The 16,126-nt window shown below is 48.8% G+C and overlaps 1 protein-coding gene and 1 long non-coding RNA gene across 2 annotated transcripts in view; one reads left to right on the top strand and one right to left on the bottom strand.

Moving 5' to 3' along the window:
* Positions 1-16,126, bottom strand: part of CUEDC1 (CUE domain containing 1) — a 95,370-nt gene that overhangs the window by 56,722 nt on the left and 22,522 nt on the right. The window lies entirely within an intron of this gene.
* LOC311579218 overlaps positions 7,853-16,126 on the top strand; it is a 160,342-nt gene continuing 152,068 nt past the window's right edge. The window contains exon 1 of the long non-coding RNA XR_014773097.1: positions 7,853-8,194. This is a non-coding gene — a long non-coding RNA (uncharacterized lncRNA). The remainder of the gene's footprint in view (positions 8,195-16,126) is intronic.

The following is a 16,126-nucleotide window of genomic DNA, read 5'->3' as shown; positions in this document are numbered from 1 at the left end:
GTGACACACATCCAAGGTGTCCATCAGGCAGTGAGTAGAGAAGTCCTAACGCCCTCAGCAAACCTTCCCAGAGGCCACAGCTCGGCAACGCACAGAGCAGGTGCTGCAGAGCAAACCCTAGGTGACATCTCTGGGACTGCAGTTGAATGGTCATCCCACCAGTCAGAGGAACCGTGACATAACCTAGCAACACCCAAGGATGCTCAGATATATATGCATGGTGTTCGGGGTGGGTATCAGTTTCTGCCTGTTGTCTTTCCTGCTGTGCACCATCTGAGCTTGAAGCTTCTGTCCTCCCGATGCCCCTATACACACACACACACACACACACACACACACACACACACACACACACACTTTTCCCCATCTCCTGTCTAAAGAGACAAGCACTGTCTACAAGGCTGTTGTACAGGGGAGTCCAAGGGAGACAGAATGTCCTTAGGACCCCAAGAAGGTGGCTGACTGTTTTCTTTGTAGCTTATCTACCACCTGCTTATTTTAGGTAGACTTGCAAAACACAGACTCTGACCCAAGGACATTTGGTTAACAAAATTTCTTGAATAAAGACATTGAGGGGGCTATGGAAATAGTAAAACGCTTGCCTTGGAAGCACAATGACCCAAATTCAATTCCCCCAAATTATTCTCTCTCTCTCTCTCTCTCCCTCCGTCCCTCCGTCCCTCCCTCCCTCTCTCTTTCTCTCTCTCTCTCTCTCTCTCTCTCTCTCTCTCTCTCTCTCTCTCTCTCACACACACACACACACACACACACACACACAGAGTGAGGTGTAATCCCAGTGCTGAGAGGATCAAGATGGGCAGATCCCTGAGGCCACCAGCCAGGCAGACTAAGCCTAATCAGCAAGAGTCCCAGGTCATAGTGAAAGATACCATCTTAAAAAAAAAAAAAGGTAGGCAGCACCTGACAATGACACCCATGGTTAACCTTTGGCCTCCTCATACACTGATACACACATGCAAAACGCACACAACAATGAAAATGGAGTCCGGCTTTTCCTGGCTGGCCTCACCATGAGATCCAGTTTGGCAATTAGGAATTACCACACACACTTCCCAACACTGCCTGGGCTGAATCTGTCACTCTAAGGATTTGACCAGAATACCCCTGAATAAACAACAAGGCATGTAAGAAGTCTGTTTAAAGTTACAGTGCATTTTAAGTATGCGGGGGGTGGGGTGGGGGGTGGGGGGGTGGGGGGTGGGAGTCCATGGGTTTTCACAATTGGCTTGGAGTCTGCTGGTCTTCTCTGAAGCCATGCTGAAGGACCCTAGCTCCTTGTGACAGACCCTCCAGGTGTGGGCACAGCTGCAAGGAGAAGGCAGCTGCAGTGCAGAAAAGCAGACACCAGACTTGGGCCTGAGTATATGTTTACTTGGAGGCTTCTCAGTATGTGGATGTGGCTGTAACTCTACATTTCTGGGCCTCAGTTTCCCCATAAGAGCAAGAGTCCGATGCCCTAGAAGGCATATTTAACCTTCTCACTGTGATGATGGCGAAGACCTTAAAGGGAAAATGGAGGAGGGTGTCACCGCAACAGCCCAAACAGTAGCCAGCCAGCAAGCACTTTCTGTTAGCTTGGACCACTTTATGCTATGTGTCTCTAGATAACATTAATAACTAATATTTATTGACCATACACTGGCTAAGTGTTTCACAGGCTTGGGTTCACTTTGCTTTCACAGTGACTCATGAGGCAAGTGTCTTTTTTGTTGTTGTTGTTTTGTTTTGTTTTGTTTTGTTTTTTTGGTTGTTTGGTTTGGTTTTGGTTATTCAGGGCAGAGTTTCTCTGTGTACAGCCCTTGCTGTCCTGGGACTCTGTAGACTAGGCTGGCCTCTGCCTCCCTAGTGCTGGGATTAAATGTGTGTGCCATCACGCCTGGCTTCAGGTGCCATTCTTACTCCCGTTTCAGAGGCACAGAGGGCTTGTGTTCTTGCTTAGCTGCCTCAGCTAGCAACTGAGGGCCCAGTGAGTCTGTTTGAGCCCACAGCCTAAGCTGTCAAGACCCTCCCTCCTCATACTGAAGCCCTCAGCCAGCAACATCTGTACCAACTCTAGCAAAGCTGGATCCCAGGACCGAATCCAAACCTACTGGACTTTAGCGAACTCTGAGGACTAAAGACCCGCTGCTGTGAACTGCGAGTCCGGCTGTTTACCTAACCATCCTGGCTTCATCTTGCTGAAGTGACGTTAGATTGTTTGTTTTTCTCTATGCGTGCGCGCGCGCTCACACACACACACACACACACACACACACACACACACACACACACACGCACGCACATACTCAGCTGATAATAAAATCAAGAAAGATGGTTAGGGATTATAACTTTTAAAGATCCATCACTGTCATCAGTGGTTTTCTCTAAGTAATGGGATGGTGTAGGGGAAGGGTAGTAGGGTCAGAGGAGCTTGTACTTTTTTGTTTTCTTTCTTTCTTTCTTTCTTTGTTTCTTTCTTCAACAGGGTCTCACTATGTAGCCTGGGCTGCCCTGGAATTCACTATGTAGAAAAAGCTCGCCTTGAGTTTAGAAAGATCCACCTGCCTCTGTTTCCCAAGGCTACAATTAAAAGTACACCACCACACCTGGCCAATTTGGCATTTTAAGTGAAATCACATAGTTGTGTATTGATGACAGGATTAAAAAGAAGAACACATTGGTCTTTGGTGGTGCACGCCTTTAATCCCAGCACTCAGGAGGCAGAGGCAGAGGCAGAGGCAGAGGCAGAGGCAGAGGCAGAGGCAGAGGCAGAGGCAGAGGCAGAGGCAGAGGCAGAGGCAGAGGCAGAGGCAGAGGCAGAGGCAGAGGCAGAGGCAGGCAGATCTCTGTGAGTTTGAGGCCAGCCAGGCTTTTACACAGAGAAACCCTGTCTTGAAAAACTGAAAGCGTGGTCATTACCAAGGCTTTTAGAAAGCAGTTCCTCATTTGCTGTAGACATGACCAAAAAAAAAAAATTCCCATTAGGTTTTCTATGTGCTACTTTGCTAGCAGTTAACCTGTTGGGGACATTTTACTGCTGATGAGCAAATCTTTTTCCATCAGCTGATTATTGCCATGTTTTTCTTGTGCAGTGCTGAAAAAAAAATGCACACTGGACCATTTTTGAAGGACTGTTTTCAGAAATCCTGAATGTGAGCACATGTGAACTGGATGAACAGTAAAAGAAAGGACTCTTCCTTAAATAATTTATTGACTTTACAAACAAAACAAAACAAAACAAAACAAAACAAAACACTACAAGAAAGGGCTAGTTTTAGGTGTTTGGTCCATTTCCTTTGCTTCACACCTGGCCCCTCTGCAGGCTCTCAGGCCCTCCAAGGTTCTGCTTGGAGGTGTGGCGTCTCTGGCACTGTTCCCAAGCTCCTAGGAGCTGTAGACTTGATGCCTGAGGTACAGCTCCCTTCTAGCTAATGCCTCGTTTCCCACTTCTCATCCTAGAACTCAGATGGGTGTCGTTTGCCTCCGAGGACATCCATTGTCTCAGACAAGACAGGGAGCACTCCAGCACCTTTTAAGGTCTGGAATGGAGGTGGTAGACAAGAATCCGTCCCTCTGTGTTGTAATCGGAGCTTAACGCAGCACTGCCACGCTTGTGTCTTCCAAAGGCATCAGTTTCTGCCCAGGTACACATTAGACTCGCCTAAAAAATATCTTTACTAGCCCCCCCACACACACATAAAGTCACCCAGATCCTCATATACACAAAGTCTCTCTCTCTCTCTCTCTCTCTCTCTCTCTCTCTCTCTCTCCTTTCTTCTCCTACTCTTAGTAAAAACCACATTATTATTCGGCATGCCTGTGGTGGTGGTGGTATAGGGGTGCATGTCATGGCCGATTTGTGGAGGTCAAAGGACAATTTGCAGGAGTTGGTTTTCTCCTCCCACCTTGTGGCTCCCTCAGGCCAAACTCAGGTTGTCAAGCTTGGTGGCGGGTGCGTTCAACCGTTAAGCTACCTCACCAACTCTGGCCTGAACTTCTCCCGACCACCCTGCCTCTACTTCCCCAGTACAGGGATTAGAATAGGACTTTTTTCTGTCTCTCTCTTTAACACCAATTGCCCAACCTTATCCTTCCTCAGGGGATGAGTGGGTCCTAGCAAACCAGTGCATTTTTGAGAAGCAATCTGAGAGACTCTGATGTGGCTCTCGCCCGTGGCTGAGAACTGTGGTCTACTTCCGCATTTCAGCTTTTAACGTCTACCTGAATCTCCTGGGATCCCGTCTTCCTAGAATGCTGGTTCTGACTCAGTACATTTGGTGTGAAACCCAGGACTCAACATTTCCAACTATGGCCAAGGTGATGCTAATGCAGCTGGTCCATTGCCTCAGAAGAATGGTTCCCCCAAAACTCCAGGCCACGGGCAGATAGTTAGAAACCTTATACCACTTGTCTCCTCTGCAATCTTGCAGCTCTACCCAGCGAGGCAGGAAACAGCGCCTCCTAGAAGTAGTCAAGGTCATGACCTCAGATTGGGGCACAAAGATAGGGAACCAAAGCTTGTCCCCAGATGACTCTGTCTTTGGCTTCCTGTTGGGTTTTCAGCCAAAAGTGTGGTCACAAAGACACCAGCAAATGAGTAGTGACTCTGCCCTGTGTTCATAAAAAGTCGCCTTTCTCAAGAAAGCCAGGCAGCAGTGAGAGGGAAAGGATCCTAGTTACTTTCACTTGGATGAGCGGGGTGGAGCCCAGAGCCTGCCTTGGCAGGATATCCCAGCCACAAAAAGCTGCAGCAACAGTAGCTCCGGCAAGCCAGATCCCTCCCACCAACCAAGCAAGAAAGCTGCCTGCCTGGGGCTGGTCAGAAGAAGACACAGCTGAAAAGTTGCTCTGAGCTGGGTGTAGGGGCGCATGCCTTTCTGCCCAGCACTTGGGAGGCAGAGACAGGCAGATCTCTGCAGGTAGGAGGCAAGCCTGGTCTACATAGAAAATTCCAGGACAGCCAGAGTTGCATAGTGAGGACCTGTCGCCAAAAACAAAAAAAACAAAAAAAACAAAAAAAACAAAAAAAAACCCACACACACACAAAAGAGAAAGTATGAAACATGGACAACATCACTAACTGGTGGATGCCCAGCACAGGTCAAGCAGCTTTACAGAAATACTTTCATTTGACCTTCACATCAACTTTGCCGGTCTGGTACCTCTTTTTTCATGAACACACTAGGAAACTGAGGCTCAAGTAGTAAGTGACAAGGGAACATACACAGGACAGACCCAGGATGGAATCTGATCCTGATCAATTCCTCCTACTCTAGTATATTGCTATTCAAAACTTTTAAATCTCTCAGTGGCTGAAAATGCTGCCTCACTGGAATAGAGAAGAAAAGGGAAAATATATAGAACCCCACAGAGCTGGAAGGGGCTTACTGTAAGTATTATTCAACATCATCACCATCAAGCATACCTAAAAAAATAAAACAAAACCAACCTAGGTATCTTTTTATTCCAGGCAATTTCTAGTAGCCTGATCCCTCTAAAGCAGTGAGTGGTTCTCAACCTTCCTACTGCTGCGACCCTTTAATACAGTCCCTCATGTTGTGGTGACCCCTCACCACAAAATTCTTCCGTTGCTACTTCATAACTGAAATTTTTTCCTACTCTTATGAATCATAATATAAATATTTGATATGGAGAATATCTGATATGCAACCCCCAAAGGGGTCACAACCCACACGCTAAGAACCACTGTTCTAGAAAGATGAGCAGCACCTGGTCACTCCAGGGCTGCTATCAAAGTCTTTGGAAGAAGAGCCTGGCTGCCAGAGCCAAGGCACCCAATAGTTCAACGTAAGCTGTGGAGCAGGTCAAAGGCCCATGTCACTGGTACCCAAGCACCACGGCAGGCTCGTGGCTGAAAAATGAGACTCAACCCAGGAGTTGATGGACCCCACAGCCAACCTGAACTTGTGCCCCCGTCATCCCACTCCTGCACAAGCCATGAAAAGTTCCTACAGACAAATGTGTGTCTGCGTTTACACACTACAGAGCTGATGGCTGAAACCAGAAACTCCTGTCCTCAGCCCTGTACAGTCCTAGAACCTTGGCAAGAAGGAACTTTGGCAAAAGGCCCAGTCCTACATGAATATTATACCCACGGAACTCAATAAATGGTTCACTCTGCAAATTTCTGGGGCTTAAAGTAAAGATGAGTTAGGGGCCAATAGCAAACAACGGCCTAGTCAAAGGATAAAAGATTTTACAGCCATTAGAATTGTGTTTTAAAAACTATTTATTCCAGGCCCATGAAGATGGCTCAGGAGGTAAAAGAGCTTGCCCCAACCTTGATGACCTGAGCTTGACGCCTGGAGCCCATGTAGTGGAAAGTACACACTGCTACTGCTAAGTTGTCCTCCGGCTTCCACACTCACCCCATGGCATGCACGCGTGCACACACACACACAAAGAAATAGATAAATGTCAAAACGTTTCAGCTACGCCATTTCATTTTGAATCTGGCTTTTAATCTACATATGACCACTTATTGGGTTAGGAATGCAGTATTTGCTGGTTTTTCTTTAACGAGCCTAGTAACTATCCAGGGCTAAGTGGACCTTATTCTACGTTAAATGAACGAAGACCTGCTAGGGTACTACCAACCTCCAGGCAGTTATGCACAGCAAGGGGCAGGGCAGGCACAGCTGTGGCTAAGGGGCACCTTCCCAAGGCTCAGATTCTCCAGGGAGCAACAGGAGAAGTGCTGTCCCTTTTCAAATGCTCTAAAGGAGCCCTCCACAGCGCAGAGACTTGAAAGAGACAAGTTTCACCACATGGGGCTTAAAGGCCTCCTGGGGACACATCCTAGTGAAAACGACAGGTCCCTGAGCCATCTGCAAATGTGAGGAAAAAACAAGGTCAAAAAGACCAGGAACTCTAACAACTAGCTGTCTCCCAATGAGGTCTGAATTTGGGGGCAGAAGCTCCTGAGAGAAGCCTGGTGTTGTCAGTAAAGAGGATTCTGGGCCCCTTGCACTGGGTGCATGCATGCCCTGCCTGTGACTGCCTCAGGGACAGTAAGAGGACTGTCTGTCTGGAGCTGAGGGGCCTGAGGTTCCTCCAACTGGCCCAGCTTCGTGTCTTCACCACAGGAGCAGGAGTCTACACTAGGAGTCAAGTGAAGAGCCTTCGGGTCAGCCGGGTGTGGTGGCGCACACCTTTAATCCCAGCACTCGGGAGGCAGAGGCAGGTGGATTGTGGTGCGTTCGAGGACAGCCTGGTCTACAAAGTGAATCCAGGACAGCCAAGGCTACACAGAGAAACCCTGTCTCGGGGGGGCAGGGGTGGTGGGGTGGTGAGCCTTTGAGTCATGAGGAGGCTAGAGAATTTCTTTCCCTTCCTGAGATTTTTAAAGGTCTGAGTAGCTAGTCCTGAGAGTCCCTAGAGTGAGAAAAAAAAGTACTGCCCTGGTGCCTTGAAGCTCGGGAGGAACATAGTCCAGTAGAGAGGTGAGAAAGAAAAGCTCTCACCACCTAGCGCACAGCTGTAAGCCCAATACTAGAAAAGTAGAGGGAAAGGCAGCAGGATTCACTCAAGGCCAGGCTGGGTTACACAGTGAGACTCTGATTCGAAAACAAACAAGCAAGTAAACAAACAACAACAAAAATGAAACTCTCTGTGCTGAGGGGAGGGCGGTACAAATAACACTGAGGATGTTTGATAAAGCTTCAAAGACTCCTATTTATCTAAAAGTATATATAACACCTGGAAGTGTACGGTACATACATGTACACATGCTTAGTTGAAGTTATGCCACCTGGGCTGACAATGCTCCACACAAGAGACAAAAACTATGTAGCAAAAGCCCCAGCATCAGGCATGAGAAACTGCCCCTCAAGTTGTTGGTCAGGGTAATCCAAGTGAGTCTCGAAACAATGAAGGCTGTCACGATTGCACACGTTCCTATTGCTGAAGACCTCACCCACTTCTGACACAGATTCATGCTGGATCTACCCTCAAAGTCCTTTTTCTGTGGTCTAGCCTTCATAGTACCAGAAGGTGCTACGCAAGCTGCCAAGGAAGAGAAGCAATCAATACTCTTTTTTTTTTTTTTCCGGTTTATTGAGACAGGGTTTCTCTGTGTAGTCTTGGCTGTCCTAGACTCACTTTGTAGACCAGGCTGGCCTCGAACTCACAGCGATCCCGCTGCCTCTGCCTCTCAAGTGCTGGGATTAAAGGTGTGTGCCACCAATACTCTTATCCATCTGTGATGCCTCTAAAGCACATGACTACATGACAAGACAGTCCTAAACAAACAGTAGTGGCACTCATATCTAGACAGTAACCAACAGCTCTCTGACTGGACTAAAGCCTGCTCAACAGGAGGGAAATCATGCCTCATACTAGAAACCCAGCCAACTATCTCAGGCTAATGAGGTCATGAATCTTACAGGAGAATGGACTACAACGACCAGTTTACTGGACCAGCATAATTCCTAACTGCACCTTACAACCTCCATTGTACTCGCAGATAAGTGCAGCCCTCACTCTGCAGCAAAGAAGCCTCTCTTTGCAGCGAGCCCACTACAGAAAACAACAACTGGCCATAACACAGGGATCAACTGATCACGGGGATCCTGACCCTAACAGATACATCCACGATTCTACTCCTGTACCTAAGGCTCAGGGAGCCTCACAGAAGAGAAGGTTCATGATGTCATCAGGGGTGTCCTATTAGATGGCCTCTTTCCAGGACATTTTTGATGAGATGCTAGAAAGGTCTGAAAATGCCTCACCCACAAAGCCAAGGAAGCAGGCAAGAGAAAGATCACTGGGCTTCAGGCTGAGCTGCATGGTAAGACCCTGTCTCAGCCCCACCTCCATCTCGTCACTGGCCTGGGAAATAAACCTGCCAGTCCCTACCTTTCCCCAAGCACCGTCACCCCCGTGAAACACTGTGACCCCCTATCCCAGCTGCCACATCAATGCGAGAGGGCAATGTATGAGACTGCACTTTTAAAAACCAGTAAACTAAGCTGCATGTGGTGGCGCACGCTTGTAATCCCAGCACTCAGGGAAAGCTGAGGTAGATGGATCTCTGTGGGTTCAAGGCCAGCCTGGTCTACAAAGTCCAAGACAGCCAAGGCTACACAGGGAAACCCTGTCTCAAAAAAAAACAAACCAAGCAAAAAACTAGTAAATTATAAACAAACTGGAGATGCTATGGATTGTAGGGTGTCATTATAAAGCAGGGGCTGTGGGACAGTGGTGGCACATGCCTTTAATCCTAGCACTCGGGAGGCAGAGGCTGGAGGATTTCTGAGTTCTGGTCTACAGAGCAAGTTCCAGGGCTACACTGAAAAAAAAGCTTGTGTCAGAAAACCAAAAATAATATATAAAACCAAAAATAAATAGGGGGGGGGCCAATTCTGCTTCCATGTCAGGACCATATGCAAATCAGAAGCAAAACATCTGACTTTCCGAAGCACATAGCAGAATTAGAGTTGGATGGGGCTGCTGTACGGACTGAAGAAATGGGCCAACAGGCTACTGTGCCCAGGGTCCCCCGGGTGAGGAAAGCAGACACAAAACCCAGTGAGATCATGGAAGAAGTGAGGAAGCTAGAGGCCTGCATCACATCCCTGGGAATGAGACTGAGATGAAAGAGGCACAGCTGGGAGACACAGGCCGTGAGAACAGACCTACAATTGTTGCTGGGGCAGCCGGCTAGGATCCACTCGGTGCTGGTACTGCCACTTTGTGCCTTAATGTAACTAAGGGTCCAGTGGGGGAGGGGCGCGGTGTCACCGTTTGGAATGCTTTGATTCTGGCCAATCTCACAGCACAGCTGAGAGGGTGCAGGGCTAGGACAAGAGGGACAATAGATTTCCACAGCCCAACTACAAGGGACAGAGAGGTCTGGGCTGCAGGAGCTGTTCAAGCCCTCATTCCGGGGCTTGAAGCACTTCTTCCTTTCCTGCCCTGTCCTTTGAAGCGCATGCGTGCACACACACACTCACATACACACACACACACACACACACACACACACACACACACACAGCCTTGCCACTGCCCCGCCCACAGTTAACACCACACACCCAAACTGCAGAGAGCTGAAAGCAAAAGAACCAGCGTCCGTTGGGGAAGGACTGTCTTCTCGGAGCTTCGTTGAGGTTTCCCTCTACCTCTGTGTTGAGGGTCTAGTCTTGGAGAAGCTCCAGAGGCAAGGATTTCTATACCTAGAGCAAAACCCAGAAGCAGCGGTCTAACTCGGCAGGAGCAGGGTGTCTAGAGAGCATAGCTACCTGTTCCTCACCCAGAGCTATAGCAAGGACCCTGCTCCCCTCTCATCCAAAGGAGAGCCTTAGGGGGTCACTATAGCCCAATTACCTGTTGCTTGCTCTGCAGAGGTCAAACACGTCCCTACTTGCACAGTGGGCTTCCTTTCGAGGATGAGGAGTCACTCTGGGGCTAAGCAGTAACTCTTGCAATTGCAAGCATTTAAAATTTGTTTTACAATTTATTTTTAGACATATGGCTATTTTGCCTGCGTGTGTGTCTGTAGACCATGTACCTGGTCCCATGGAGGCCAGAAGAGGGCACTGGGTTCTCTGGAAAGGGTTACAGACATTGCGAGCCACCGGGTGTGTTCTGGGAATCGGATCCAGCACTTCTGGAAAAACAGCCAATGCTGTTAATTGATGAGGCATTTCTCCAGCCTCAAGGAAGGTTGGGACACGTAGCATAGGTAGTGTAGGTAACTGACCCAAGGTCAATAAGCCAGCAAGTCACATGCAGCTGGGAACTTGCCCGCTGTCATGGGCATGAGTGTACCCCACTGCCTCCCAAGGGCTCCTTGATGCTGCTGGGTAGCAGGCACAGGTGCTGTGGAGTTTGCAGCCCTCTATGAAGGGCTAGGGAGGTTTCTGTCAGGTCTGCCAGTCCCCTATGAAATCGGATGCACAGTTTAACACATTTGTGTGTACATAGACTTTTTAGCATGGGGAAAGGTAATCAAGGTTCTCTTTAGATTACCAAAACAGGGACTGGCGATGCAGCTGTGTGGTAAAGTGTTGCAAAGCTTGCACAGTGCTCTCAATTCAACCTCCAGCACTGTATAATGGCACTAAAATTATCAAAGGGGTCTGGGACCAGAAGCAACATTAAGAACTAAAGGGCCTGGGCTGGTGAAACAGCTCAGGAATTAAAAGCACTCACCATGGCTGGCCGTGATGGTGGGCGCCTTTAGTCGCAGCACTTGGGAAGCAGAGACAAGCAGATCTCTGAGTTTGTAAGCCAGCCTGGTCTACAGTGTGAGTTCCAGGACACCCAAGGCTACACAGAGAAACCACGTCTCAAAAACAAAAAGAAAAACACAAACCACTCACTACACAAGCTTGACTACCTACCTGAGTTTGATAGCCAGATCCCGCCGTGGAAGGAGAGACTAAACTGAAAGTTGTCAGTTTTAAATAAATATTTAAAAATTAAGAACCACAGGTCCATGTGGGAACACTCCAGAACACAGATCTGACTTGAGTTAGAGTCTCTGTCTTTTCATGGCACCTCCTTGCTAAAGAAGAAAGCCTCGCCGGGCGGTGGTGGTGCACACCTGTAATCCCAGCACTCGGGAGGCAGAGGCAGGTGGATCGCTGTGTGTTTGAGGCCAGCTTGGTCTAAAGAGTGAATTCAGGACAGCCAAGGCTACACAGAGAAACCGTGTCTCGAAAACAAAACAAAACAAAACAAGACAAAACAAAGCAAAATGTCTGGGTTTTCCCAGGCATGGAAGGCATCGTAACAGTTTGAGAATCATAAACAACTACCTGGGCACTGAGGACCCAGTCGGCTTCGGAGGTGGTACCCAGGGTACCCAGGGTACATCACAGGTGGAGAAAGGGAAGAGCAAATGGCGGTGATTGAAGGATAAAGGATTTCCTACACCAAGCTTATTGCTCCTTCCCAACACTCAGAACATGTCCTAACGCTGCCTGCATTCGGCTCTCAGGTTTTGCATGGATCTTCACAGTGACAATGCTGCTTCACCAACAACCGCTACAAACTGTCAGAAACCAACACGACACCCAAGATTATTAAGTGTGAATCCCGTGTGCTTTTTCTTTTAAATGGCCCACCAGCCCACGAGGCAGGGGCAGGACTATGACCAGTTTAAAGATGATGAAAGTGAAGACCAGACAGGGCTGCCCAAGAGCACACAGCAAGTGCGGGGATTCAACCCAGAATCTAAGAACAGAGAAGGAAAGCAGGGGAGGATTAAACCCTTCCGGACAAGCTCACATTCCACAGTGAGCAAGCTCACATCTTCGGCAGGCTTGCCTCTCTCAACAGGCCACAGACCAGTCTGGGTGTTGTCAGGCTTGCACAGACTGGTCGCGCTCACTGCTCACTGCCTCTCTGAACAAATGAGTAAAGAAGAAACATGTTGTCCTTCAACTGAGACAAACCAGAGCATCCAGGTTTTAGCGCATTCTACAAAGCCGGGGGTGTAAAAAATAATGCACAGATAAGAACTGGGTCCCTTAGTGTCCCAAGCTTTCTCAGACTCTCCTGTGCACGTGAACCACCTTCTTAAAATGTGAGTGACCCCAATGTCCAGGGTGTGCCTGATGTCCCATTTCTAACCAGGTGATGTCGATGTCAGTGCCACTATCTGTGGACCTGACTTCCAGCATCAAGGCTCTACGTGCAGCCAGGCAGTGGTGGCGCAATCCTTTAATCCCAGTACTCTGGAGGCAGAGGCAGGCGGGTCTCGGTGAGTTCGAGGCCAGTCTGGTCTACAGTGTGAGTTCCAGAGCAGCAAGGGCTACACAGAGAAACCCTGCCTCAAAAACAAACAAACAAACAAAACCTCTCCACCTGACAGTGAATTCCTGTGGTAAAAGATCTGCACCAGCCTGGTCACTCACCCTGGCTTCTAGAAGGCAGAAGGCCTTGTCACTGTGTATGGTTCACAGGCAATTCTTACAAAACATCTCCCCCAAGTCCAGGCTGAGCACAGGACACCCAGAACTCTTTCCCTGCCTAATGGCAGTAACTACTGCCATAAGGACTCGAGGGAAGACAAAGAAAAATAGAACTCCTTCAGAGGAATGTCAGCGTGCGGCATACCTACAGGGGGAGCCGTGTGGGATGCCATGCCTGCTTCCTAGGTTCCGGCCTGCAGCTAAATCTCAGACAGCCGTACCCATGAGAATAACTGCTCACACACATTTAGGCAGCATATTTTACTTAAAATGGAGAAGGGAGGGAAAAAAAAAAAAGATACTCACATTTCACATCTGCTATGAGACCTAAGAAATCTAATTAAGAGCTGAAAGCCTCAGAGGAAGAGGTGCACTGCGGTCAAAGCAGGAGGGCAGAAACCATCCCTTTGTGGCTGTCCCTGCAGCCGGAAGGAGCCAGAAGCAGCCAAATAATCGCAAACAGAGTGCCCGCTTCCTCAGGTGGCCTCCTGACACCTGCAGACGTCCCTGGGGATTCTTGACAGTAGAGGCATCCTCTTAGAGCCAGCACCAGCCTCTCCCAAATCAGTCTGTGGCACAAGAGCTAAACTTGGTGGTGCAAGCTGCAATCCCAGCTACTCAGGAGGCTGAGGCAGCGGGATGGCAAGTTCAAAGCCAGCCTGGGACAACTTAGTGAGAGTTTGCCTCAAAATAAAAAGTGAAGGGGGGGGAACACAGAGGCGGCTACAGATGCAGAATGGTGGCAGAGCACTTGCTTAGCATTTGAGAAGCCCTGGATTGAATTTGGTGAACCCCCAGCAGCAGAGCAAAGGATCTGTTGAATGGGTAGTTTGCATTCAAAAGGTTCATGCGCTTATTCAAAATCCAGACGTAGGGGTCCTAGAGAGAGAGATGGCTCACGTAGTTAAGAGCTCTGACTGTGCCTTCAGAGGACCTAAATTCAATTCCAGGTACCCATATGGTGGTTCACAACCTATTGTAATTTCATCTCGAGGGGATCTGATGCCCTCCTCCAGCCTCCAGGCACACAAGTGGTGCACACACAAGGATGCAGACAAAAATACGAATACATATAAATCAATAAAATATTTTTACAAAGTACAGCTGGGAGCCTTTAATCCTATCACTCAGGAGGCAGAGGCAGGTGGATCTCTGTGAGTTCAAGGCCAGCCTGGGCTACAGAGTGAGGTCCAGGACAGCCAGGGCTATACAGAGAAACCTTGTCTCTAAAACAAGCAAGCAAGCAAGCAAACAAACAAACAAACAAAAAAACCACAAATAAATGTTTTAAGAAGGCACAAAATCTCACCGGAGCCCTGACTACACCAGCAGAATCCGATATTCTAATAGGTAAAGATGGATGGAGGGCTGCTGAGGGAAGCCATTCTCTGCTGGCTTAGGCTTCTCAGCCTGAAAGGTTCAGAAAGAGTTTGGAAAGTTCATGAGTGCCTTCCACCCCAACCCCAGCTGACAAGGAAGCCCCTTTAAATGACACCAAGTCAGCTACACGACAAGGAAGAATCACAAAGGGAGGGGCAGATCCAGCCACCTGATCTTGGTCCCAATGTCTGGCCCTGAGTGAGACTCTTCATGCTTGCCTGGGTGGGTGTGAATGGCCAGAGTCCCCAACTATGGATGCCATACTCCGACCAGACCTGGAAGCCAGGCACCGGGGTTGCCAGCAGTGAGCTGTATGTAGTTCACCAGGCAAGATGCTGCTTCTTCAGGCTGACAATGGCTCAAGAACAAACGACAGCCATCATCTTCCTGAGCTTGCTACCCAGCTGGCATCTTTTCCTACACCATCTTCAAGGAACCGCCCCCCACCAAGTCCCTAACGACCAGACAGAGTGGCCAGCACAATTCTCCCACATATAAGTGAATCTGCCTACTGTCCCGCCCCTTACACACATACCTGAGCCACCCATGCCCACCGGGCCAGGGTAAGGAGGAATGCCAAATCGAGGGAAGGTATCAGATATGGACCTCATCTTCCATAATGGTGTCGATGTATTCACATTCACTACCAGGTGTGTGTGTGTGTGTGTGTGTGTGTGTGTGTGTGTGTGTGTGTGTATATATATATATATATATATATATATATATATATATATTTTTTTTTTTTTTTTTTTTTTTAAGCCCCATACAACCTGTGTGGCTGGAGGACAGACCTCACAGCCTTGATTTTTATATATGAAGATAAACTGTGAAAGGGGGAGAATCCAGAACGGAGCCCCTCTGCACACAGCAAAGCCCCACGATCAACTTTTCCACAGAACCCACTCACCAATACGTAAGAACGCAAGCTGCCAGTGCAGTCACTTTACATCTGATGAGCAGTTAAGTGTCTCTCTTTCTCCCTCTCTTCTCCTTCTCTCATTTTCTCTCCAACCCTTTTGTAACCCAAGTTCATTTTGCTTCTAAGGCTCTAAGTAGCCAGTGATGAGCCTGAAGTTCTGAGCCTCCCACCTTTACCTCCCCAGTTCTGGTACAACATGTGTGCACCCCCAAACCCCGTTTTCATGCTGTGATGGGGATCAAGCCCAGAGCTTTGTGTATGCTAAGCAACCATTCTACCAGCAGAACTATCTCCCAGCCCCAGTGTTATAAAATGTTACATATTTGGTACTCAGTGAAGAATATGCTTAGGTGGCCCTGGCTAGCTTGATGAAATCAGCAGCGGAGGACTTTGCACACTAAGGTGCCCAGTGTGACAAGGAGTTTCCTCCCTCCCCTTAGCTGCACAGACAGCCCGTTGCCTGGAGACTGGGCACAGCCCTCTGCTTACTCTTCTTTAGAAGCAGGTCTGGAAACGGTGGCCTCCAGGAAATATGCTTGGGGCCAGGGGAGAGGGGTGGGGGAGAGGCGGGAGTGCCGGCTCCTCACAGGCAGGCCAGCCCCATCCCCTCTGTCTTCCCTTTCCTCCCCAGGTCTGAAAGGCCCAGCAAACCAAAAGGCTCCCACAGGGAACAAGGCCCCCTTTGAAAGCCTGTGTTTGCCTGGGGCTGCCTGCAGACAAGGGTTGCCATGGTCACTGTGCACCTTCGCCAGCCAAGCTCAGGCAGGCCCAGAAGAGCAGTCTAAACCGCCAGACACCCCACCTCTAACCCCTTCTAGGGGCCTGACAAACACACCTGTCCCTGAGCCCCTTGGTTGCCGGTAGTAGGCAGCTGGGGAAACCTCTA

Source organism: Acomys minous (assembly GCF_964271855.1).
Source record: "Acomys minous genome assembly, chromosome: 12".
Lineage (NCBI taxonomy): Eukaryota > Metazoa > Chordata > Mammalia > Rodentia > Muridae > Acomys > Acomys minous.
Note: the sequence above shows the minus strand (reverse complement) of the source record. Positions and strands in the feature narration are given on the sequence as shown.